Raw genomic sequence first — 27,468 nt, forward strand, 5'->3', positions numbered from 1 at the left:
TGTTAAAGCTGTGAACATTCTGAAAAGGCCTTATTGTCGATATATTGGTCGCCTTACATACAGGATCGTCCTAGAAAAGAATTACACAGTCCCGAAGCGTATAATCCCAAGCAAGGGAGCCTACGCAAATGCTTTGAAAGATATGAACTGAAGACTTGGTACTGGGATGTGATTCTGCTACTAAAGCACGATTGCCGAATAACATCAAAGTAAAACTGATCACGTTCGAGGAGATTTCGGAATTGCAGTCGGCCACCAAAGACTTCGACGGCTCACCTGAAGATGTCTGGCAAGTGTCCAGTCGAAATATCGTGGTGTGAAGTTTACGACGAATGGCTGCAATTTCGAAGTCTCTTCGAACATTTAATTCACCGGGAAAATTTTAAATTTCCCAAGAATTGGTCGGTGTACCCGAACATGACTTAGAACATTTTTATCCGTGTTATACTCAGTAGAGCTATTACAGGAGGATATAAAAGAAAGCAGTGAACACGGAAACAGTCTTTCATCTCCGTATAAACATGAACGTAAGAACCATTCAACCAACCATAATAATAGTGGTAATTGCAGAAAGAACGATTATAACCATAATAATTTAATATCACGGAGCACAAATGTCAATCCTCAGTTAAACAGAAAATGTAGCCTGATAGGCATGATAAGACGTTCAATGCAAGTTACAATGGTAATATGAAATGGAGAAGTATGAGAAACTAATGGCAGAGTTGATATTCCATGCAACGAAAATCAGGGGCCACCGGCAAATAAGAGTAATATGAACAGGAACGATAATTGTAATCAAGCACAAGGTGCAGATCAGATTACTCAGCCTTGGCAGAACGATAACCACAGTGTGAGGGTAGAAGAGATGGCGGACGATAGCTGTCCAGGTCCCTCATATTCAACAAACTAGAACCAACCGCAGTAAGCTCTCCATTATTAGTCACAGGACGGAGTGAGCGCAAACTAAATAACACCAACGAAAATGTAGATATGTTGAGGTACAACGAGGGCACCGGTATAGAACAAGAATTGTTGACCGAACCTCGAACCGTGCAACAAATCTGACGCTGAATTAATGCGAGCTGAGGTCGAGGCAAAAATATTAGTCGTACCTGTGAATCTAATTATAGACACACGAATGCTGTTAATATGTTATGATTTTTTTCAAAAAGATGTCAGGCCCAAAAACTGCCCACATTTCCGGTACTTAGTTGTAAGGTGACAGGCGCTATCTGTGATCAGTTACAAGTACTAGAGTAGCAAGTGCAGGTTGAGATAATAATTGGAAAAGAGGCTGTATCATGCATGTTTCTGGTAGTGAATGTACTGACGGTAACATGCATCCTGGGGTGTGAGTTCCAGCGTGAGAGGGACTCCTCAAACGGAGAATTCAGCGTAGAGAATAGAGGAAAAAGAATAGTACTGGAGATCGTTAAAACAAAGGACATGTACAGCAAATATTGGCGGGTATCCGGGTGAAATGTAAGTGGCCAAATATGCTGCAAATCAGCAGCAACCTATCGAACAGAGAATATTATCACGCGAATACGGAGAACGAGGACTTAGATGGAAAGCTCAACTTGATTAGCTCCAAGGTGAAAGAATCTGAGTGCTTGACCATCAAGCAGTAAAGTGAACTAACTCAGTTGTTAACTGAATGCGTAAACACGATTCCTTGACAACCGGGAATAATAAGAGAGTTTTGAACAGACGATATTGAAATAGTGCCAGACAAGGCACTCTGTCATGTTACTTGCAGTTGGTTGCGCCCTATTCCCTCAATGGCTGCTGGAATAGCCTCTTCAGTATGTTGAATGAGGCCCGAGGCATACACACTGAGGGCACCTGATGTCCTTTCCTATCCTTTGCTGTCATTCGCCATATGTTTGAACTGTCAACGATTAATAGACCCCTATCCTTTCGAGTTTACCTCCTCCTGACACCGGACAAAACAGGTTTCCGCAAAAAAGTTGAAGTGAGTCCCACTGACTCAATTTCAGTTTGTGTTAAAGACAGAACCTCCCTGGACCCCGTCCACTATGTACAAGACTCCTAGATCCGCCATTGACACGCCACTCGCAGCCAAGTGGACGGGTAATGGCAGATCCTGTACTTTCTGCAAAGGAGACAGGATCCACGGGAGAGGATAGTACTTGAGGTACCTCTGGTACCGCTATCACAGGCATCTCAGGAGTTCTTCCAGCACACCAATTCACGGCAGTCGCCAATCGTCTGACAGTAGTCATGGCGATTTCCAACTGCTTAAGAACGTCAATCAACTCATCCCGTGTTCGAGAATAGCATTCACAGTGGGGCTACACTCTGGCTGGTGCAATGTATTACATGGCAATGAACAATAACTTTAATTTAAGCCTGCTGATTATCTTTTAATCTGTTGAGATAATTCCCTGTAAGAACTGAAGCAGGTGCACAAAACGATATTCCTGTTAAGGGAACACGAAGTTCTGGGTAAAATTTACTAATTTCCTAAAATTTTCTGAGGTTAATCGTAGTTGTTGTCAATCTCGAAAACCGAGTTAATTTATGATAAATGTAGATAATATATGGGGCTACTCTTTTTTAAAGAAAAACTAGACGTAACACAATGTTAGTAGGATATCTACGACAGTAACTAAATCACACCGATTTACTACAAGTTATTCGTAGATTATGAAAAGAACAATGGTAGCTTCTGAAAATTCTCGAAAACACACTTTTATTTGCGTTGATGAACAATGAAATTCAGCGGTGATATATTCTTTCGCAGCAACTGTGAAGCACAAACGCTGGTTTCCTTCGAAATAAGTTACGTATATAGAACACTCGCACCAGTAACTTAGGGAAATATAGTTTTGTAAGAGTCTGAAAAGTCTCAAAAATAACCTATTTATCACGTAAATATACAAAACAAGTTTCGGATGGTACGATATGATTTTTAAGTAAAAAGTGAAAGAGGAATAAGCCTTCCGTCGCTCTTTAATAATATTACATGATTATTAATATTAGGGAAGCAGTTAGTAGGTGGCCGAGCGGTTCTAGGCGCTTCAGTCCGGAACCGCGCGACTGCTACGGTCGCAGGTTCGAATCCTGCCTCGGACATGGATGTGTGTAATGTCCTTAGGTTAGTTAGGTTGAAGTAGTTCTAAGTTCTAGGGGACTGATGACCTCAGATGTTAAGTCCCATAGCGCTCAGAGCCATTTGAGCCATTTTTTGATGCTGTTGTCGTTGTGCATATAGACAGGTATACTGTGTTCATCTAAACTCATTTAAAAAAAAAAAACATAAGGTCTGCCATTGGACATCGACTTATTTACTCAAGAATGTGGTGTCCTTAAGACCACTGGAAGTAGACATTACTTACGTACTGGTTATTTTATTGTTATTCTAACGCGACTGAAGCTTTGACACACTGTAAACCTTCGAAAGCATTAGGGTCTTTATCCATCATTCTGCTAAACTTGCGAGATGCCGGGGCTAGCAGTGTATTTAACACTAAATTCTTCGAGAATCTTCATATATAAATGATGCTCTAAGCCCCCCCCCCCCCTATTCTAACTCCGACTTTTGCTGTTGCACATGGATTAAAAAGAAATGCGAACTGACTGTAATCGACCCTGCAAGTGGAGTAGAAAAGAGTTTGTCACCTGCAATAATTTTGTTTGATAGACATTAATTAAATAAAGGAAAGTTTCAGTAACGTAGTGAGAAATGAAAGGGTTGCTCTACAGAATTAACAGAATGAAAGTTCTGTCCAAAATAACAATATGATTTATTATGACTAAACTCAAAATAATAAACAAAACACATGAAACATTTACAATACATCAAATTGGCTCAAATTGGATACTCAAATAAATGCTGTGAAGGTGAAGTTGTCCCTAAACTAGATTGTGACATTTATAACGAATTGGTATGTGGAGCCAATTCCTGGCAACTCAAATCTTAAGAGAAAACACACAGCCAAGCCAACATTAATTGCTGCTACCCAAGACAGAACAAAGTTAGAAAAAGACGAACAGGCGCGCTCTGCTGAGCTCTGATTATCACCTAGGAAAATCCCTATCTGCCGGTGCTGCGGACATACATTACCAAACTGTCTTCTTAGCTGCCAGAACACGATCTGGCGTACCGGAGGCGATGGCTGGTTGCTTCGACATCCCGTCGTGGTGATGATAATGTCACGAGTATAGCCCGAAACAAATTATCCTGGTTTGGTTGTTCCAGACTAAAGACTTCCTAGCAATATAAATGCGCCTCTGAGGGAGACAACGAAGGCTCGCCACACAATCACTGACGGTACAGTGATTGATTCTAACAAGCGAAGTCACACTGTAACTCCGATACAGTCAACTTTAGCCAAAACTGCTCAAGACAGACAACATAGGCCGCTTGTACGCAGAACGCTCAATTGCCAACTGTACTCGGAAAGTTACGTTGAAGTCGAAACTTCAGCAACTTCGTCAAACAGTTACAATTAAATAAAAGTATATTAGACAGCCAACGGAAGGCAGGCTGTCCAGAGCAGCGAGAGCTCAGTCTTGTAACCTACCCCGACCGAAAGGCGAGAGACGACCCCACAAGAGCACCCGTACAAACCGAACACAGAACATTCCCGCCCCCACGACAGTGGCCGTGGACAAACGTTCCAATCAGCAACTCGAAAACCGGCGGAAAACTCCACTCTATTGCCAGAGCACTACCATTCCACCAATGGAGATTCTTGGCGCCAATTTCTGCGCCGATTTTGCTACGAAACGGAGCTATGCCCTGAGCAAGCCGATCACAGTTACTATACGGCAGAAAACGCGGGAATTTGCGCGCCAAGACTGCTTGGGAACACAAGTCATTCCCATGCCTTGCTGGTAGCCTGCCAGAAAGTGTTTTCGCTAAGTTTCTGCAAAGTAACTGAACCTCTAGCCCAGCCGCTACTTCAAGCCCCTCCGGGCGTGTCTTTTGACAATGTTGGCGTCTGGAAAGCATTCACTCGACTCCCTCACACCCGTCGGCTTACCCTTTCAAGATCAGCAGAGCGCCGACTGTCACCGGACCACCTGGGTGACGAGAGACGATGAGTGGGAAGTCCGCGTGTGAAGGAATAGCAACTTTTCACCGCATGCTATTAGAGAGGAAAATCGTAAGATAGAAATATGAGAGGGGGCTCATGCCACCTCTCATTGCCCCTACGCCATTTTAGATTGTAATTGGTGAGCGGTTGGCTCACTTAGGTGCAAGGTAGTGAGTCAATCGCCCAAGTACAAACTTACAAACTGACTCCACATGCCGCACTCTATAAAAAAAATCACTGCAACTGAAAAATGCAGCCCATAGAGGGAGGATTATTTATGATGTAGCCAACTTCACCTTCTTAATATGGAACTCTAACACTCACATCACACATCCATACCAGGGAGCCCCTTCCAAACACCGATTCACACAGACATTCACTCTCTAAATATGGCCCGGGCATGTGAGCCAAATATGGAGCAATTTATTCTTTACAATCAGAGTTGGAGTGCTCCGCAATTAAATGCCCAAGATGTTACAACAATTTGAATCATTACACTAACCTGAACTCACTCACACATGATACTATTTAAGTTAACAATCTCTTTGTGAGCTTTCAGAATCTAATTACAACCTCTGATTCATTCTGTCTCCCTGCAGCAAGAATAACCTTTACAAAATGTTCCCTGAACTGATGGTCCATTCACAATGACAGTGGTGGTATCTGCTTCAGTTCATGGGGACTTCAGGCACACTGTTTGCATACACACAACAATAAATACAAAATACAAACAAAAAACATGGTGTGGAGAACAATACAGTAATTTGAAATTTGTGCGCCCTACTCTATCACTTACATAAGAATTACAGTGTAAAACACAAACACATACAAGGTATAACATACATTACAAAAACAACACTAGAGAAAGACTCTGCTCTATTTGCCTCTGTGTGGGCCGGGAGGCATTGTCGCGTGCGGCCACCGTGGATGTGTAGATTTTTCGCCGCTGTGCCATGTTACAGCGTTGCCCGGGTTACACCATCTAGGAGGTTGTCTACACTTCGTACCCCAGTAGTACAAAAAGCAGCCCTAAATGCAATTCCATGAGGATCGAGAAAGGAATACACCGCCTGCTGGACGAAAGAGTGTGAAACACTACTGGAGGAATATGAGAAGACTGGGGACGAGGAGACTGCAGACCAACTGATCAACGCCATGAATGAGGAACGTAGGAGTAGATGGAAGGAGGCGATGGACAATCTAGATTTTAACCACTCCAGCAGGAAAGAGCTGGGGCCTGCTGAGGAAACTAGGCGGTGCCACAGCGCCTAACAGGCAGACTCTTGGAACCAGCGCATCTGAGATTGCAGCTGTCCTGAAACAGACCTCCAAAATCCAGCTAAAAACAGCCGAAAAGAGAGAAATTTCCCAAGAGCTAAGCAGTTTATTGCTTAACAACCCAACCAACATGGGCATTGTAAAAGAAGTGGAGACAGAAGAGATATCCCAGGCCTTGAAGCTAATGAAGACAGGAAAAGCAGCCGGACCTGACAACATCCTACCAGAATTCTTAAAGGAATTGGGAACTTTAGGAAGAAGGTGGCTGGCCAAACTTTGTACGGATTGCATAAGCACAGGGGTTGTGCCTAAGGAATGGAAAGAAGCAAAAGTCATCGCAGTGCTGAAACCCGGAAAGACTGGAGATAATCCTAGGAATTACAGACCAATATCCCTGCTATGTACCTCCTATAAATTATTCGAGAGAATATTGCTGACTAGATTAACTCCATACATCGAAGCCAACCTCCCAACATACCAAGCGGGTTTCCGAGCAGGTAGAAACTGCTGCGATCAAGTGCTGTCCCTCACAACCTATATTGAGAAAGGCTTCCAGAACAAGATGAACACTGGCCTGGTCCTCATAGACCTCACATCAGCTTACGACACAGTGTGGATTGAAGGGTTACTGCTTAAGCTAACTAGAATCATAAATTGCAAGCAGACTTACAAACTACTCAAGAACATACTAACGAACAGGAAAATCAAGGTCTCACTCCATGGCACGAACAGTAAGAGCATGGTTCTGAATAATGGTCTGCCACAGGGTTCGGCACTAGCACCCGCTCTCTTCAATCTATATATAGCTGACTTGCCAGAAACTAAATCACGCAAATTTGCATATGCAGATGACCTGGCCATCACATATCAGAGTAAAAACTACAACGATCTCTACGAAACACTGAATGCAGACCTTGAAGTCCTGAACACCTATTACTCCAAGTGGCACCTACTTCCCAACCCCAACAAAACAACCAGCACTATAATGCACCTCAACAACAGAGAGACACACAGAAAATTACAGATCTTTTCGAATGGCCAAAGCATAAGACATGAGGATAAGCCTAAATATTTGGGAGTGAAACTAGACCGGACCCTAACGTACAGCTCATAACTCGAAGACACAAAGCAAAAACTAAAAACCCGCAATGCTATCCTTTCAAAACTGGCTGGAAGAACATGGGGATGTGGAGTGAGCACTTTGAGAACTTCAGCACTAGTCCTTGTCTACAGTGTAGCTGAATACTGTTCACCAGTCTGGAGGAGAAGTGCACACGTATCTAAAGTGGATGTCCAGCTGAGGGAGACAATGCGAATAATCTCGGGAACACTCAGGGCCACCCCCTGTGCATGGCTTCCTGTACTAGCGAACATAGAGCCTCCAGAAATCAGGCGATCACAGCTAGCCCTAAAAACCTACAGGAAAATTATAGACAACCCGGACCTCCCTATCCACCAAGATCTGACACCGACAAACAGGCTTAAATCCAGATCACCCTTTTGGAATATCGGTGAAGAACTACAAGCCTTTGAGCCGAGAACGGCCTGGAACGAAGTGTGGTCGGCAAGTGAATTTAAGAACAAAAATTTAGTACACGATCCGAACAAGAAGATTGATGGCTTCAACCTACCAAGAAGAGTGTGGACAGCTCTAAACCGGGTCAGAACGAGTGTTGGGAGATGTAAACACCTGATGAACATGTGGGGCCTGGCAGACAGCGCTGTATGTGAGTGCGGTGAAATACAGACAATGGACCATCTACTCATGTGCAAAGTGTATGGCTATGGTGATGAACTCATGGACATACATAGACTAAGTGACTTAGCCATAGAGTGGCTCAAAAACATATCTAATATAGTGTAGAATTATATTGTTTTCTTTTTAGTATATAGTGATAAGAATATTGTAAATTATGCCTCTGTGCTGCCGAACGAGTAAATAAATAAACTAGAGAAAGAAATTCAAGAAAAAAAACAAGGTTCATGGGGTGTCAAGTTGTGCTTGCACATTGCACAATTTTCACGACTGTGCTGAGAATGAGGCACTAAATCATATTGCTGGAAATATTCGAAGCACTTCACAAATTCGTTCGTTTCTCTGAGGGGTTTGGTATGTTGAGTCATATGCATTGATGCACGTGGTTCCATGTCTTGAGCATCGGAGGGGGGCTTTTGGGATGGGGCCACAGTACTGGCATCACATAGGGCTAAACGTCGGGTGTTGTTGCTACGTTGTTGCAACAGCAATAGAGTGTGCTGAAGCATCTGCAGTACGCTGTGGAGATTGCAGCAAGACCCACGCATATGATCACGGCAGTACGGTAGGAAGACATAGGCTCTCCTCACGTCAATTAATTGTCTCTGAGGTCTACTTGTTGGGATACATCACTAGTCTAGGTCTCTTCTCTCGCTGGACAGTACTTTATGTTTCCCAATATTGCAGTTCGACGAGGGACGATGGCACGTGGAGTGACTCCACAAGTGTGTGAGGTCATCCATACAGGATCGAACTAGGAGCGACGATTGCTACAACTGCTCTCTAATAGAGAGGAGAAGTTAGAAATGAGACCATCCATTTGTTAGAGTGTGTGGCACGATACTGCTTTGTGTATGCAGATCGCCCAATGCTAGTGAGTTGTAAAAACCCAAACAGGTGAGTATATAGCGTCCCTTTCTGTCCCGAGGCACATGAGGCGCAGGTTCTGACACAATATGTGATCTTCTTCGTGTACTCACGACAACGTGGTCTGCCACAGGGAATCCCTCCAAACGGCTGCCGCGTCCGGAGAGCTAGCAGGCTGTTGCGTGTGGGTCGCGTGTCAGTGTCAACGGCCAGCCTCACTTTCGCTTGTGGCCCGGCAAGGATCCCACCTAATCCCTCAGGTATACGGCCCGGTGACTGTCAGCTTGCAGGACCGGACGCTCTCGCGCCCTTCTCATTAGGTGGCGCGCTGACGCTCCCCTTCTTGCAGGTAGCCGAAGACCTCTTGTTTTTGCCCCGGCTGGCCTCTGCATTGCCACGATACCCGTCATCTGCACAATTCTGACAAAAATCTTATGCCTAACTTTTTCCCATTACCTTCTATGTTATAATAAATTTACATAACGATACATTGATGGTCTGTCATTTCAGATACTCTTATTTTAATTTTATAGTTATTAATCTATGGCTATCACTATAACAAAATCCTGGTGTATCTAATCTAGACATGGAAATAATTTATCTATATATTTGTGTAAAGCACGATCTCCATACTGTACATGATGTGTGACAACGGTTGCTATCTATTGGATGAACAACAAAATTTGCGGGCCCGCACTAATATTTCTATTAATTATATAGATCGACCATAGACATGCTCAAGAATTAACTACCATTTGCCAACGACCTACATTCTATGTCTTTTGATTAAATTATGTTGTTATGCAGGTCGAAGTTTTACTGTGCTATAAAGAACATGCAACTATTCTACTTTCGCTCGCCTGTCGTCCCTCCATCTCGGGTCTGTGATTTGATGACCTGAAAAATAACATCCCAACAGGCTCGCGCCAAGCATTCCTACTTGTGGTAGAAAACCCCAATAATATTAATCTAGTTATTGTTAAATCCTACGATTTAACTTATCCTAGTATATCGTACCTGCTTTTTTTTTGTACGTTATACAATACTCTTACATAATTCCTGTTACGCTGAGATGTCTCGCTGCTCGCCGCTATTGACGACGACAGTGATGTGCGCGCCGTACGACACGGCCTCCGAGTTCTCACTGTGCCTCACTGAAACTCCAGAGATTGGGTTAGCGATAGCTATACAAGACAATAAATTTATAGTTGAACTTAATTTTGTATGTGATGCAGTTTTACCAATGAAAGCGCACCTTTCCAGAGGCAATGTAATATGACCAAGCCAAGACTGGTTCCTGTTGAGGATTCAGTCGCCCACCACACGCCAGCTACATAGTATGTCACGAATATCCAAGTATAAGTCCCTGGTTATTCATCTGTGACAGTCGCAAGCAGCATGCTAAATCCCCAACCAGCACATTGGCATGGTAGGCTTTATGCCCTCATTTCTACCGTCTAGGGCCCCATTGGAGTCAAACGCTCACAGGTTCACCCCGACCTGCAAGACAACGATGCTGGCGCATCACTGTAAAAACTATACTGCCCATATTCATCCTCGAAATCACGCAATATACCACAATCTTGCAGTGCACTGTTGCGTGCCTGCAAGCATTGGTATGAACGTCTCACGAACTGGTTGTGGCCGCTATAGAGCGTATCACGACTTCTCAGAGCGCTTCTAAAAGCACGTTCTTGTATGCGCCCGTTTGTGCGACATCTCCTCACTCATCATTATCCCTCAACATGGACACCAGACAGGAAAGGACACAAACATTGCTCATGAAGAGGTAGTGTCTCCTACTCCATCGACATTGGAAGTCGCGAACATAAACAAAAAAAGGATACCAGCAGTAAATTCTTATGCGAGACAACGCAGCGTGTTAATACTTTAGCAATCTTAATCTATTAATGCAACGATTATTGTTCCCCGAAGAAAGGTTCATATATTTGCCTATTCTACTATGCACACCACTTACACTACTACTATAGCAAGGTTCATGTATTTGCCCATTCTACTATGTACACCACTCACACTACTACTATTCCACGAACTTCTTTATGTGAGAGATGTGGTGGAGTCCTATGGACTTCTTTCCTTTCAGCGTCTCCAATTCATAAGCATTGTGGTGAACTGCTCTCCTTATGCGGTACGGGCCGTTGTAATCAGAATAGAATTTTTGGCATTTCATTTTTTGTTTGTTAGAGAGTCGGAAAGACTTCACGAGCACCCTTTATCCAATTTGGAAGTGTCGTAGACGAGCTCCCCTGTCGGCACGTCTCTTCCTGACCTCTGATGCAGCCCGTATCCTCTTGAGAGCCAAATCCACTATGGCTCGGTGCTGCGTTCGCGCCCTTGGTGGGAAGTTTACGACTTCGGTTATCAAGTCCTTAGGAATCCGGTTTTTCAGTACTGTAATGGGTGCCAATTTTGTTATCCCATGGGGTGCCTCATTGATCACCTCCTGTAAGTCTTTAAGGAAAACGTCCCATGTCGTGTGCTGTTTGTTACAGTACAACCGGCACAAGTTTCCGAGTTTCTTAATAACCCGTTCTGCAGCATTCGAGCTCGGATGGTGTGAAGATATAAAAATTGGATCAATTTTACATCGACGCAACGTCTCCTTCCATGTTTTTGACTTAAACTGTGGCCCGTTATCAGAAATAATTCTACTCACATGACCAACCTGTGGTAGGAAATCCCGGATTAGTGCTAGTGATACAGTTCGTCCTGTCGCCCTCTTCAGTGCCGTAAAGGTAACGTATTTGGACGTTAGTTCAACAAACACTAATACATAAGTATATCCTCTTCTTGTTCTTGGCAAAGGTCCCATCAAATCTGTTGCTGCTAATTGTCTTAATTTGGTCGGTACGATTGGGTATAATGGTGCCTGCATGCTCACAGTGGTGTGCTTAGCCTTTTAGCAGTCTTTACACACCGACAGTACCCTCCGAATTCGACGCTCCATGTTTCGAAAGTAACACATGGTCCTTAGCTTGAGATTGCACTTGCGTGGTCCGAAGTGTCCATAGCTGAGGTGAGTATGCCATATAATCTTGTTTATTAGGTGTTCAGGGATGCATACCCCCCATTAAGTGTCATTGGCATAATTTCGGTGGAAAATTATGCCTTTCCGCAAGAGGTAGAACTGCCTGACGGTGGCGTGTCTTCTGTCTATCCATTTCTGTTTCAATAACACTAGGGCAGGGTCCTTGTCTTGCTCCATCTTGATGTCCTGCATACTACAGGTAATAAAATTTTCAAAGGCTACTTTCTGCATATAGAAAAGGCAATAGTGATTTTCCTCCAGATCTTCTTCCATGTTGTGCTCAAATCCGATCGGTGACCGTGATAAGGCGTCTGCAATAATGTTCTGACTGCCGGGGATATACTCTATCGAAAAATTGTATTGCTGCAGATATGATGCCCACCTAATGAGCCGCCTGTGATTAAGCTTTGCAGTCATCAGGAACTCGAGTGCCTTGTGGTCAGTGTAGACCCTCGTCTTGCGACCAAACAGAAGGTATCTGAATTTTTCAAATGCCCATACAATAGCCAGCGCCTCTAACTCGGTTACTGAGTAATTCCTCTCACTCTTGGCTAGTACTCTGCTACCAAACGCTATTGTCTTCCACACCCTGTTTCCTTCATGTACATAGTCTTGGAACACCATGACACCCAGACCTGAGTATGAACTGTCCGTGACTATGCAAAGCTCTTCTGCTAAATTAGGGTGTGAGAGGATGGGTGCTTGTAATAATGCGAATTTTAATGCTTTCCATTCGGATTCGGCCGCCTCATCCCATTCCCAAGGAATCTTCTTTCCTGTAAGTTGATGCAACCTAGGACTGCTCTGAGTTTTGACATGTATAAAGCGATTGTAAAAATTTATGATCCCCAAGAACCCCCTTACCTGCTTCTTTGTCGTAGGAATGGGAAACTTTTCAATCGCTTCGATCTTTTCGGGATTTGGCGCAATGCCCTCACCCGTGATGATATGTCCTAGAAATTTGACAGAGGACGTCCCAAAATTCGATTTTTCGATATTGATAGTCACTCCGTATTCCTTGAATGTCGCAAGGAGTTCACCGAGGACCGCATTGTGCTCTCCCCAAGATTTCTCCGCGATCAGCTGGTGACATGACGTTTCAAATTATCGCTTAGTATGCCGTCCAGCCCCGAATGAATGCGGCAGACGAAATGTTCAAACCAAATGGTAGACGACGAAACCGGTAACATCTTCCAAATGCTAAAAAGGCTGTATACTGTCTGCGATTTGGATGGAGCTCGATCTGCCAGAAACTCGATTTTAGATCAACTGATGAGAAGATTGATATTCCATGGAAGTTTTGTAGGAGTTCCTCTAAACGTTCCGGTCTGTCTGTTTCGGGTTCTATTATGGTATTAATCTGTCGCGAGTCCAAGACTAGACGAATACTACCATCTGCCTTCTCGACTACTCTTAACGGGTTATTATAGGCTGAAGCCGTAGGTTCTATTATTCCTTCACTCAGCATTCGCGTAATTTCAGCTGCTACTTTCTGTCGATATGCCAAGGGGATTGGATAGGGTGGCACACGAAACTGGTTGTGCGGACGTACACGGAGTTCATATTGGATGTTCTTTATTGATCCTGTCTTGGGAATGAAGACCTCCGCATGTTCTACTAGTAATTTATGAAGTTCTTTGCGGTGGTCGCACCTCATATTATTTATTGCTTCCACTTTTTCTCCTATTTTCTCCTTTATTTCTCCCATTGCTACGACTTCATTCTCATCCGTGTCCTCTCCCCTACGCGCAACGTCGACCTGTTCTTCCTTTCTGTCTTTCTGACACGCATAGTTTATCCGAACACAGTTAGACGGTAGTTGATCTGGGATCAGCTGGTCGTCGAACTTAATGTGGACGGGATTCCCTTTCCTCAGAACCACTTCACCTCGTCCTAGATCAACTATCGCTTCATGCTCATCTAGGAAGTCCGTTCCTATTATCATGTCGATCGCCAGATTTGGCACGATCCAGAAGTTAGACTCTATTTTGTGTCCTTGGCAGGAGAATTCCAGTCTTGTTTGTTGGGTGACCTCCGTACATTTACCCGCTAATGCCCCTTTTATTTTGGTTTTCTTAAACGATAGGACAGGCCAGTCCATCTCCTGAGAGCACCTCTTGTATGCTGCCTCATATATTGCTGTTATGTAGCTTCCACTATCTATTATCGCATTCATACTCTTTTCAGCTATTGCTACTGTGATAAGAGGCTGCCGATCCTGTCGAGGAGTTGTTTTATGTTCTTCGAGCAGGATTTCTGATAGATCTTCGTAATTTATCATCCGTAGTTGGCCAGGTCCGAGATTACGTGCGAAATTTTGGCGGCCTGTATTCGCACTAGTCTGGCGTCAATCCCCTGTTAAGCTCCCCCTCCTCTGACGTGTATTAGGATTTGCGGGTCTAGTTTCAATCTCCTGGCTCCACTGTTGTCCTTGGTTTCGCTCTCTCCAATTACGGTCGCTTTGCCGTTCGTTATTCCTCCTATCCCAGATTCCTTGTCTAGATTGACCCTGCTCCCTGACGTTCTGGTTTCCGTGTCTTTGGTTTCCATAACCTTGAATAGCGTAACTTTGATTTCCGTAACCCTGGTTTCCTAACTGACCAGTGCGATTATGCGATCTGTTGTCGTCTTCCCTTGCTGGCCCGTGGTATTTGTTATTTTGCGCCTTCTTCCTGTCCTTTGCATCTTGTTTATCGAAGACTACTTCGAGTTCGCGCAATAGACTCTTGAATGCTTCTATGTCAGATCCACACTTCCCGACAAGTGTCTGTTGACACCTAACTGGCAATTTGGAAAAGCAAAATTTAATGATTTCTCCGTTGCTATATGGACTATCTAAAACTGATTCTTCTTGAGTAAATCATCAAAAAATTTGGTTGCGCTCCTATGCCCGGACACTTCCAGTTCAGGACAAAATATTGTTTCATCTTTAATCCTGTCTTGTGTTTCCTTTGACCAGTAGATCCGCAGGAATGCACCAACAAATTCCTGGTAAGTCCGACACGTCGCTGCCACACCCCGCATCTTTTCCGCGGCTTGGCCTTCGATGTGTCCACACGTGAATTCTAATTTTGCCTGGTTTGGCCATGACGACGGTAATGAATTTATAAACTGCATCACCCAGCTCTTCGGATGCATCGACCCTCCATTATCTTTGAATTTCTGGAATTTTAGTATCGACAGGAAGTGATTCTGATCAAAATCCTGTCCGATCCTCGCACTGGTGTTGTCACTCGTTTCCGATACTTGCACGTCTGCTGAGTGTCCTGATCTATCTTGCTGATAACTCTGATGTGCTACCTCTGTATCACAGTGGAAGTGGCATTCAGCATTCACTCTCCTAAGTGGGCTGCAATTATTGGAGCTATTACTCGCTGTTTCTGCGTGTGCATTGTTAGTTCCGCACTCTGTCACTGGGCTAGAGCACGGCGGGCTTTTCCTCGGAGACACAATTCTGTGTACTCCATCATTGGTATCCGAACGCGCAGTGCTCGAGTGCCCGTTTCGCTCTAGTTTTGCTATCCGACTCTCTACTTCTTTCATTCGTTTCGTGATGTTCGTAACCGCAATATTACCTTGAGTCTTTAAGAACGCTAGGGATTTTGAGTGGGATTGTGTTGTACGTCGTAAGCACCCTGCGAGTTGAAAAGTTGCTTTTGCGATTTTCATTGCCCCTGTTGCTGCCGTTTTGGCTAGGCCTGCTACTTTTTGTGCTACTATTGACATTTGCTTTGCTTCTCCACATTCTTTCTTTATTGTTAGTAATTCCCCACGAATTTCCCCTATATGCGAAATTATTGCCTGAGTGTCCTTCTTGCGCTGTTCGTCAGCTTCTTCCTTCTCCTTCTTACGTTGTTCGTCAGCTTCTTCTTTCATTGATCGTAGGAAACTCAGTATTGGGTTAATGTCATCTTTTTGATCGTCGTCACACAAGGGCGATGTCACTCTGGACACCTGGGCGCTAGAGCTCTGACGTGACCGAGCTGGCCTCTGTCTGCTCCCGTTCGTTTGACTATAAATTCTGCTACCGTCTCGACCTGTGTGCCTGTCTCTGTTTCATCCTCTACCTCACTATCATAATCACGGCCGCGACGTTGCTCTAAGATCGCGTCCAAATCACCTTCCTCATCAATGAGTCTGTCGTCCTGTCCTGCTAAAAATGTGCCCATATCATCTCTGAACCGATCCCTGTCAGTAACGTTCCCCTTATCCATTATGCTATCCTCTTTTGTTTTAGCTTCAGTCGCGCCTTACTTCTAGTGAACATTCATGAAAAACAAATTTATCTAAAATGGACGATAAAATAATCTACTCTCTAAATTTTTACACATATACATAAAATTTCAACAACGCCGTTCCAACGCTGTAATTACATGCACAATTTGTAGTGGTACGGCCGTGCGGTTAAAGGCGCTGCAGTCTGGAACCGCAAGACCGCTACGGTCGCAGGTTCGAATCCTGCCTCGGGCATGGATGTTTGTGATGTCCTTAGGTTAGTTAGGTTTAACTAGTTCTAAGTTCTAGGGGACTAATGACCTCAGCAGTTGAGTCCCATAGTGCTCAGAGCCATTTGAACCATTTTGTAGTGGTACAGAAACTGCACGCAAACCCGATAAAGTGTGATGTGGTACGGACATCACATCAAAGAAACGCAAAAAACAATGAACAAACAAAAAATACATACACTGAAAAGAAAAACTGTAATAATGCGCCGCTACTTAAAAACTAATCGCGGAACTACAAGAAAAAGAACTTGGGTATTAATTATTAAAAAAATAGAGAAAAAGAATTTGAATGTTACTACCAAGAATACTGTTAGCTTATCAGTGATTCACAGGAAAGATCCGAGGCTAAGGGTCGCCATTTTATGCGAGGTGCCGGGGCTAGCAGTGTATTTAACACTAAATTCTTCGAGAATCTTCATATATAAATGATGCTCTAAGCCCCCCCCCCCCCTATTCTAACTCCGACTTTTGCTGTTGCACATGGATTAAAAAGAAATGCGAACTGACTGTAATCGACCCTGCAAGTGGAGTAGAAAAGAGTTTGTCACCTGCAATAATTTTGTTTGATAGACATTAATTAAATAAAGGAAAGTTTCAGTAACGTAGTGAGAAATGAAAGGGTTGCTCTACAGAATTAACAGAATGAAAGTTCTGTCCAAAATAACAATATGATTTATTATGACTAAACTCAAAATAATAAACAAAACACATGAAACATTTACAATACATCAAATTGGCTCAAATTGGATACTCAAATAAATGCTGTGAAGGTGAAGTTGTCCCTAAACTAGATTGTGACATTTATAACGAATTGGTATGTGGAGCCAATTCCTGGCAACTCAAATCTTAAGAGAAAACACACAGCCAAGCCAACATTAATTGCTGCTACCCAAGACAGAACAAAGTTAGAAAAAGACGAACAGGCGCGCTCTGCTGAGCTCTGATTATCACCTAGGAAAATCCCTATCTGCTGGTGCTGCGGACATACATTACCAAACTGTCTTCTTAGCTGCCAGAACACGATCTGGCGTACCGGAGGCGATGGCTGGTTGCTTCGACATCCCGTCGTGGTGATGATAATGTCGCGAGTATAGCCCGAAACAAATTATCCTGGTTTGGTTGTTCCAGACTAAAGACTTCCTAGCAATACAAATGCGCCTCTGAGGGAGACGAAGAAGGCTCGCCACACAATCACTGACGGTACAGTGATTGATTCTAACAAGCGAAGTCACACTGTAACTCCGATACAGTCAACTTTAGCCAAAACTGCTCAAGACAGACAACATAGGCCGCTTGTACGCAGAACGCTCAATTGCCAACTGTACTCGGAAAGTTACTTTGAAGTCGAAACTTCAGCAACTTCGTCAAACAGTTACAATTAAATAAAAGTATATTAGACAGCCAACGGAAGGAAGGCTGTCCAGAGCAGCGAGAGCTCAGTCTTGTAACCTACCCCGACCGAAAGGCGAGAGACGACTCCCCACAAGAGCACCCGTACAAACCGAACACAGAACATTCCCGCCCCCACGACAGTGGCCGTGGACAAACGTTCCAATCAGCAACTCGAAAACCGGCGGAAAACTCCACTCTATTGCCGGAGCACTACCATTCCACCAATGGAGATTCTTGGCGCCAATTTCTGCTCTGATTTTGCTACGTCACGGAGCTATGCCCTGAGCAAGCCAATCACAGTTACTATACGGCAGAAAACGCGGGAATTTGCGCGCCACCGAGCGAGGTGGCGCAGTGATTAGACACTGGACTCGCATTCGGGAGGACGACGATTCAATCCCACGTCCGGCCATCCTGATTTAGGTTTTCCGTGATTTCCCTAAATCGCTCCAGGCAAATGCCGGGATGGTTCCTTTCAAAGGGCACGGCCAACTTCCTTCCCCGCCCTTCCCTAAACCGATGAGGCCGATGACCTCGCTGTCTGGTCTCCTTCCCCAAAACCAACCAACCAAATTTGCGCGCCAAGGCTGCTTGGGAACACAAGTCATTCCCACGCCTCGCTGGTAGCCCGCCAGAAAGTGTTTTCGCTAAGTTTCTGCAAAGTAACGGAACCTCTAGCCCAGCCGCTACTTCAGGCCCCTCTGGGCGTGTCTTTTGACAATGTCGGCGTCTGGAAAGCATTCACTCGACTCCCTCACACCCGTCTGCTTACCCTTTCAAGATCAGCAGTGCCCGCCTGTCACCGGACTACCTGAGTGATGAGAGACGCTGCGTGGGAAGTCCGTGTGTGAAGGAATAGCAACTTTTCACCGCATGCTATTAGAGAGGAAAATCGTAAGATAGAAATATGACAGGGGGCTCATGCCACCTCTCAAACTTTTAACTGATATAGTTCTTGTACAAAACCTCACTCTCCTGTTTCTTTCCAATAATGCTTAATTTTTATGAAACCCCGTTACAAAATTATTTTGAAGTAAATATGTGAAGAAAAAAATTGTGTAAAGATAGTTTTTATTGGCGCGAGGGGGTGCATCACTTTGACAGTTCTGCCAGGTGCACAATAGCATTTCTGTACGGTTCTGATGTGAAGGAACCGGGCCAATGCAAATTGGAGATGGCCCAAACTAGTTTACGTGGAATAAATACCCAGTTACTAAGTATTCATAGTTAGCAATATAACCGGTTATCAGTATGAGACAGTTATTTCAATAACTACCAATTACATGCCTCGTCAATTTACCACTTCACTAATTCCCCGTCGGTCTCTCTCTGTCTTACCCTGAATAATGGATAAGGTACATTGACTATGTGATATTCATACTACCATGGAAATAACTGGTAACTGTTAATACTGCACTCCATCTGTTTACCGATGAATGTACCTCTAATTCGGTATCGCTGTATCTGGCCATGGATAAATAACAGTGACCTTGCGTTATTCGTACTTCCACGGAATTAACTCATGGAATAACTGGGAATTTTCGAAGATGTAGAAATACTAGAGGTGGACAATGGACAATGGTGTCCATACCTGTTCCATTTGTCGAAGACGCAACAAGGGTACTTTTCGTTCGCTTTGGCTACCAACGGTGTACCGAGATGTAGAAATCAAGGGCTGGTCAAATGTGGAACTACTTCACTATTTTAGATGAGTAGATCGAGATGTGTCATTAGGTAGTATTATCTACCATCTCGTTACCACTATTACTTGTGTAGTATTGTCCAAATGTCCAAATGTGTGTGAAATCTTATGGGACTTAACTGATAAGGTCATCAGTCCCTAAGCTTACACACTATTTAACCTAAATTATCCTAAGGACAAACACACACACACACATGCCCGAGGGTGGACTCGAACCTCCACCGGGACCAGCCGCACAGTCCATGACTGCAGCGCCTCAGACCGCTCGGCTAATCCCGCGCGGCTTATGTAGTATTTCACCATGTCACATATCAGAAATGAAACTTGGAATCTCCTCTACGTAACCGGTTAACGATAAATAGTTTAGACAAGAAGAGAATAGAAGCTTTCGAAATGTGGTGCTACAGAAGAATGCTGAAGATTCGATGGGTAGTTCACTTAACTAATGAGGAGGTATTGAATAGAATTGGGGAGAAGAGGAGCCTGTGGCTCAACTTGACTAGAAGAAGGTTATCGGTTGGTAGGACATGTTCTGAGTTATCGAGGGATCACCAATTTAGTATTGGAGGGCAGCGTGGAGGGTAAAAATCGTAGAGGGAGACCAGGAGATGAATGCACTAAGAAAATTCAGTAGGTACTGGGAGATGAAGAAGCTTGTACAGGATAGAGTAGCATGGAGAGCTGCATCAAACCAGTCTCAGGACTGAAGACCACAACAACAACAACAACAACCGATTAATCATACTTGCAAAAGGGCTTACTACAAATTTCTCTTTAATTGCACAGTGAAGTTTTTCGTACACTGTATTTTTGAAACTAATTTCTGAAGCTGCTTAGATAACTGCATTTCAGATTTGGTCACGATCCCTATCGTACTTAAAACACACATAATGTTTGAACCGTCATTAACTGCGAGGCACTGGAAAACCGGTCGCCTCAGTTTGACAGTACGGCACAATTCAGCAGATGTTGCTGCCAGTTACTAATAACCTCAATGACTGCTACCTGCCCTCTGACTGCTGCACTGCATCCTCAATAACTTATACGAAATGCGGAGGTATAATGCTGGCGGATTAGGTAGTACGAGTAAATTATTTTTGGCAGTTATTTATAACAATTACATCTACATCCATACTCCGCAAGCCACCTGACGGTGTGTGCCGGAGGGTACCTTGAGTTCCTCTATCGGTTCTCCCTTCTATTGCAGTCTCGTATTGTTCGTGGAAAGAAAGATTGTTGGTATGCCTCTGTGTGGGCTCTAATCTCTCTGATTTTATCCTCATGGCATCTTCGCGAGATATACGTAGGAGGGAGCAATATACTGCTTGACTCTTCGGTGAAGGTATGTTCTCGAAACTTCAACCAAAGCCCGTACCGAGCTACTGAGCGCCTCTCCTGCAGAGTCTTCCACTGGAGTCTATCTATCATCTCCGTAATGCTTTCGCGATTACTAAATGATCCTGTAACGAAGCGCGCTGCTCTCTGTTGGATCTTCTCTATCTCTTCTATCAACCCTGTCTCGTACGGATCCCACACTGGTGAGCAGTATTCAAGCAGTGGGCGAACAAGTGTACTGTAACCAACTTCCTCTTTTTTTGGATTGCATTTCCTTAGGATTCTTCCAATGAATCTAAGTCTGGCATCTGATTTACCGACGATTAATTTTATATAATTTATGGAATTGACTGCTTCAAGTTGCTGACCTGCTATATTGTAGCTAAATGATAAAGGATCTTCTTTTCTATGTATTCGCAGCACATTACACTTGTCTGCATTGAGATTCAATTGCCATTCCCTGCACCATGCGTCAATTCGTTGCAGATCCTCCTGCATTTCAGTACAATTTTCCATTGTTACAACCTCTCGATATACCACAGCATCATCCGCAAAAAGCCTCAGTGAACTTCCGATGTCATCAACAAGGTCATTTATGTATATTGTGAATAGCAAAGGTCCTACGACACTCCCCTGCGGCACACCTGAAATCACTCTTACTTCGGAAGACTTCTCTCCATTGAGAATGACATGCTGCGTTCTGTTATCTAGGAACTCTTCAATCCAATCACACAATTGGTCTGATAGTCCATGTGCTCTTACTTTGTTCATTAAACGACTGTGGGGAACTTAATCGACCGACTTGCGGAAGTATCGTTATCGAAAAATAGCCACTATAACTGATATGGGCCACTGACTATTTAGCCCCCCCCCCCCCCCCTACTGCAAATGCAGGCGCAACCTGCCGCAGTGCTGCGTGTGTGGTGCTTGCCGCCTGCAGGTGTACCCCCACTACGGCCGCGCCAGGAAGTAGGGGAGCGGCCAGCGGCTGGCGGGGCAGCAGGCGAGCTCAGACACAGACGCCAAGCACATACCGGCGCCGCGACCACAGCAGCGGTGGCACGACACGCGACTGACTGCGCGGCCGTCCTGGTTACGTCAGCCGCACGCGAGCCGCGCCGGCGGTTCCGCACGTGCAGACAACCCCTTGCGGGCCCCCCTTCGCCACCACGCCCATCCTTTGCGCGGCCCACGTATAGGCATCTTCTGCATGTGCCTCCGCCAGGAAGTAAAGTTAGCTACAAGGGGACACTGCGAGCTATACAGTGCAAAACAATTGACTCGTGTATTGACTTCCAGGTTGTCACAATAGCCTTGATAAATTTAAAAAACAGTTTTTTCCACTACTAAAACTGCTAAACTGGCGACGTTTCGAGCGACTTGCTCCGATCCTCTTCAGGGAGGTGAACTGCCGGCAATTTAGGCTTGAAGAGGACAGCAGCAAGTCGGTAAAAACGATGGCAATTTAGCTGTATTAATAATTACAATGATGCGACCCTATATCCAAAATGACACCGGCTGTGGAAGCCTACGAACTTACATCTTTTCCACTAGACTGTTAGCTTAACCCTATTACTGACAAAATGTTTCATCCAGCATAACAATGACATACAAGTCAATATATACTTCTTGGAAGTAGGAATCAATAATACTGCTCAACTTGTTAAGCATTTCTCTGTCCACTATTAGTTATCTATTCACATCAATAAAGCAAGAGCACAATATCTGTACTGAAAATGTTTAAAAAAATCTGCAAGAAATTAGCAACGTCTGCTCCTATTAGTAAATATACGCCCTGAGAAAGAAGAGATTTCCCAAAGGACTGGGGTTCACAACCTACTGTACAGCGTGCATGTACAGTCGTGGACAAAACGAGCGAGACCCCTCGCCTTTTCGTTATGCTGATCCGCACAGCTTTAAAGTCTGCTACACAGCATAACAGGCAAGGCGACGAAGTGCTACCAACATACTATGCATAGACATGAAATTGAAAAACTATCCGAACTCTGTCAGACTGTTTTCAATCATGTCTAAGACTATATTAATGCTGATTAGTGTGTTAAACACAACACGTAAATATAAGATATAAATGAAAGAAGAAAGGCTAATTAGTATGAACTGTACTAATAAAAATGAATTTCAGCTTATCGAGATAACATAACTGTTTTAGTAAGACAAAGTACCCCACATCGTTACGAATGCACATTTGGCCGCGAAACGGTCTGTGTCAACGTTCAGACCAGTCATACTGGATTACCGTTGCGTAAATTTTCTTTACATGAACAGCCTTATCTTTAGATTGCGTTCACATAGAAGCTCACTTTTTTACATCACCAAGGGACCGTATACGCAGGAAGTGCGATAGATTTCCGCTTATTATGTCTACCCGTACTCGAGGTAAACGGGTTTTAACGGTTGGGTAGAAAGATAGACGGCCAAGAAAGTGAGACTTGTAGGGTTCCATTTTTACCGACTTAGGTGACTAAATCCTAACAACGAAAATACCTACGACAGTTACTGAAGATCAGGGCCGCATAAATAATTCCCCCTACTCTTTATTTAAAATATTCTAGTTGCAGTCGATACATCAACATATTAATCGTAGCTACGCTTTCGATCCAAATCACGTTTACAGGAAAGCAAATAAAATCCATTTGCCTATACACGTGGTAATTCAGATCCTAGTATTAATGCCACCACATTTTAGAAGTACAAGCATTCCCATAGCTTAAGAAACACTTCGGCTAATGAACGTTTCCTGGCTGTGGCGAGTTTAATGGAGAATTCGAAACATTGTAGAATACGTTTGGCAGCTATGTCGCCGTTTATTTCCTGGGGTGGTGCAGAATTATCCTACTAAATTTACTCGCTAATAACAGTATTTGGTCTTTCGATAAACATCCCTAATTATTGTCACATAAGCGGGGACATAAAGGTAGAAAATTCATGTTTTTGAGTCCAGAAAGCTCCGTGCAACAGAAACTGCAGATCATTTTGCCATTTTCGTTGCGAAATTTCCGGCTTATTCGTGTCTGGGGTAATAATAGAGGGCTGTTTGCCTGGGTTGTCTGCTAGCTTAGTGAAAGGTGTTTGCTACTGCAAGGGAGGCCTGGTTTGTTTTCGGTTCTAATCTCGATGGAGGCAGGTAGACTATCAATAAAGCAATTTTAAGAATTTCTCGGTCCCCCAATACGTTTTTTTGCTACGTTTATTCTGTACCGGCGCCCTGTGAATGTCAATATGAAACTCTTGTAGAATTTCATACTTGTTACTGCCTACTTTTTCCGCTTCTGTCAATAATTGAATTGATTTTTAACTGAATTTCGTTATGAATCTTCACGCATTGCTAAATTTGCACAGTTTCATGGTAGGTCAGCAACGGTAATCCAGTATGACTGGTCTGAACATTGACACAGACCGTTTCGCGGCCGAATGTGCATAAATAATATTTTGCTAATTCATATCGATCTGGGGTACTTTGTCTTACTAAAACAGTTATGTTATCTCTATAAGCTGAAATTCATTTTTATTAGTACAGTTCATACTAATTAGCCTTTCTTCTTTCATTTATATCTTATAATTACGCGTTCTTCCCCCATGAACCATGGACCTTGCCATTGGTGGGGAGGCTTGCGTGCCTCAGCGATACAGATGGCCGTACCGTAGGTGCAACCACAACGGAGGGGTATCTGTTGAGAGGCCAGACAAACATGTGGTTCCTGAAGAGGGGCAGCAGCCTTTTCAGTAGTTGCAGGGGCAACAGTCTGGATGATTGACTGATCTGGCCTTGTAACATTAACCAAAACGGCCTTGCTGTGCTGGTACTGCGAACGGCTGAAAGCAAGGGGAAACTACAGCCGTAATTTTTCCCGAGGACATGCATCTTTACTGTATGATTAAATGATGATGGCGTCCTCTTGGGTAAAATATTCCGGAGGTAAAATAGTCCCCCATTCGGATCTCCAGGCGGGGACTACTCAAGAGGACGTCGTTATCAGGAGAAAAAAAAACTGGCATTCTACGGATCGGAGCGTGGAATGTCAGATCCCTTAATCGGGCAGGTAGGTTAGAAAATTTAAAAAGGGAAATGGATAGGTTAAAGTTAGATATAGTGGGAATTAGTGAAGTTCGGTGGCAGGAGGAACAAGACTTTTGGTCTGGTGATTACAGGGTTATAAATACAAAATCAAATAGGGGTAATGCAGGAGTAGGTTTAATAATGAATAAAAAAATAGGAGTGCGGGTTAGCTACTACAAACAGCATAGTGAACGCATTATTGTGGCCAAGATAGACACAAAGCCCATGCCTACTACAGTAGTACAAGTTTATATGCCAACTAGCTCTGCAGACGATGAAGAAATTGATGAAATGTATGATGAGATAAAAGAAATTATTCAGGTAGTGAAGGGAGATGAAAATTTAATAGTCATGGGTGACTGGAATTCGTCAGTAGGAAAAGGGAGAGAAGGAAACATAGTAGGTGAATATGGATTGGGGGGAAGAAATGAAAGAGGAAGCCGCCTTGTAGAATTTTGCACAGAGCATAACTTAATCATAGCTAACACTTGGTTGAAGAATCATAAAAGAAGGTTGTATACCTGGAAGAATCCTGGAGATACAAATAGGTATCAGATAGATTATATAATGGTAAGAGAGAGACTTAGGAACCAGGTTTTAAATTGTAAGACATTTCCAAGGGCAGATGTGGATTCTGACCACAATCTATTGGTTATGAACTGCAGATTGAAACTGAAGAAACTGCAAAAAGGTGGGAATTTAAGGAGATGGGACCTGGATAAACTGAAAGAACCAGAGGTTGTAGAGAGTTTCAGGGAGAGCATAAGGGAACAATTGACAGCAATGGGGGAAAGAAATACAGTAGAAGAAGAATGGGTAGCTCTGAGGGATGAAGTAGTGAAGGCAGCAGGGGATCAAGTAGGTAAAAAGACGAGGGCTAATAGAAATCCTTGGGTAACAGAAGAAATATTGAATTTAATTGATGAAAGGAGAAAATACACTCCTGGAAATTGAAATAAGAACACCGGGAATTCATTGTCCCAGGAAGGGGAAACTTTATTGACACATTCCTGGGGTCAGATACATCACATGATCACACTGACAGAACCACAGGCACATAGACACAGGCAACAGAGCATGCACAATGTCGGCACTAGTACAGTGTATATCCACCTTTCGCAGCAATGCAGGCTGCTATTCTCCCATGGAGACGATCGTAGAGATGCTGGATGTAGTCCTGTGGAACGGCTTGCCATGCCATTTCCACCTGGCGCCTCAGTTGGACCAGCGTTCGTGCTGGACGTGCAGACCGCGTGAGACGACGCTTCATCCAGTCCCAAACATGCTCAATGGGGGACAGATCCGGAGATCTTGCTGGCCAGGGTAGTTGACTTACACCTTCTAGAGCACGTTGGGTGGCACGGGATACATGCGGACGTGCATTGTCCTGTTGGAACAGCAAGTTCCCTTGCCGGTCTAGGAATGGTAGAACGATGGGTTCGATGACGGTTTGGATGTACCGTGCACTATTCAGTGTCCCCTCAACGATCACCAGTGGTGTACGGCCAGTGTAGGAGATCGCTCCCCATACCATGATGCCGGGTGTTGGCCCTGTGTGCCTCGGTCGTATGCAGTCCTGATTGTGGCGCTCACCTGCACGGCGCCAAACACGCATACGACCATCATTGGCACCAAGGCAGGAGCGACTCTCATCGCTGAAGACGACACGTCTCCATTCGTCCCTCCATTCACGCCTGTCGCGACACCACTGGAGGCGGGCTGCAGGATGTTGGGGCGTGAGCGGAAGACGGCCTAACGGTGTGCGGGACCGTAGCCCAGCTTCATGGAGACGGTTGCGAATGGTCCTCGCCGATACCCCAGGAGCAACAGTGTCCCTAATTTGCTGGGAAGTGGCGGTGCGGTCCCCTACGGCACTGCGTAGGATCCTACGGTCTTGGCGTGCATCCGTGCGTCGCTGCGGTCCGGTCCCAGGTCGACGGGCACGTGCACTTTCCGCCGACCACTGGCGACAACATCGATGTACTGTGGAGACCTCACGCCCCACGTGTTGAGCAATTCGGCGGTACGTCCACCCGGCCTCCCGCATGCCCACTATACGCCCTCGCTCAAAGTCCGTCAACTGCACATACGGTTCACGTCCACGCTGTCGCGGCATGCTACCAGTGTTAAAGACTGCGATGGAGCTCCGTATGCCACGGCAAACTGGCTGACACTGACGGCGGCGGTGCACAAATGCTGCGCAGCTAGCGCCATTCGACGGCCAACACCGCGGTTCCTGGTGTGTCCGCTGTGCCGTGCGTGTGATCATTGCTTGTACAGCCCTCTCGCAGTGTCCGGAGCAAGTATGGTGGGTCTGACACACCGGTGTCAATGTGTTCTTTTTTCCATTTCCAGGAGTGTATAAAAATGCAGTAAATGAAGCAGGCAAAAGGGAATACAAACGTCTCAAAAATGAGATCGACAGAAAGTGCAAAAT

The sequence above is a fragment of the Schistocerca nitens genome, chromosome 1, assembly GCF_023898315.1.
Source record: "Schistocerca nitens isolate TAMUIC-IGC-003100 chromosome 1, iqSchNite1.1, whole genome shotgun sequence".
NCBI lineage: Eukaryota > Metazoa > Arthropoda > Insecta > Orthoptera > Acrididae > Schistocerca > Schistocerca nitens.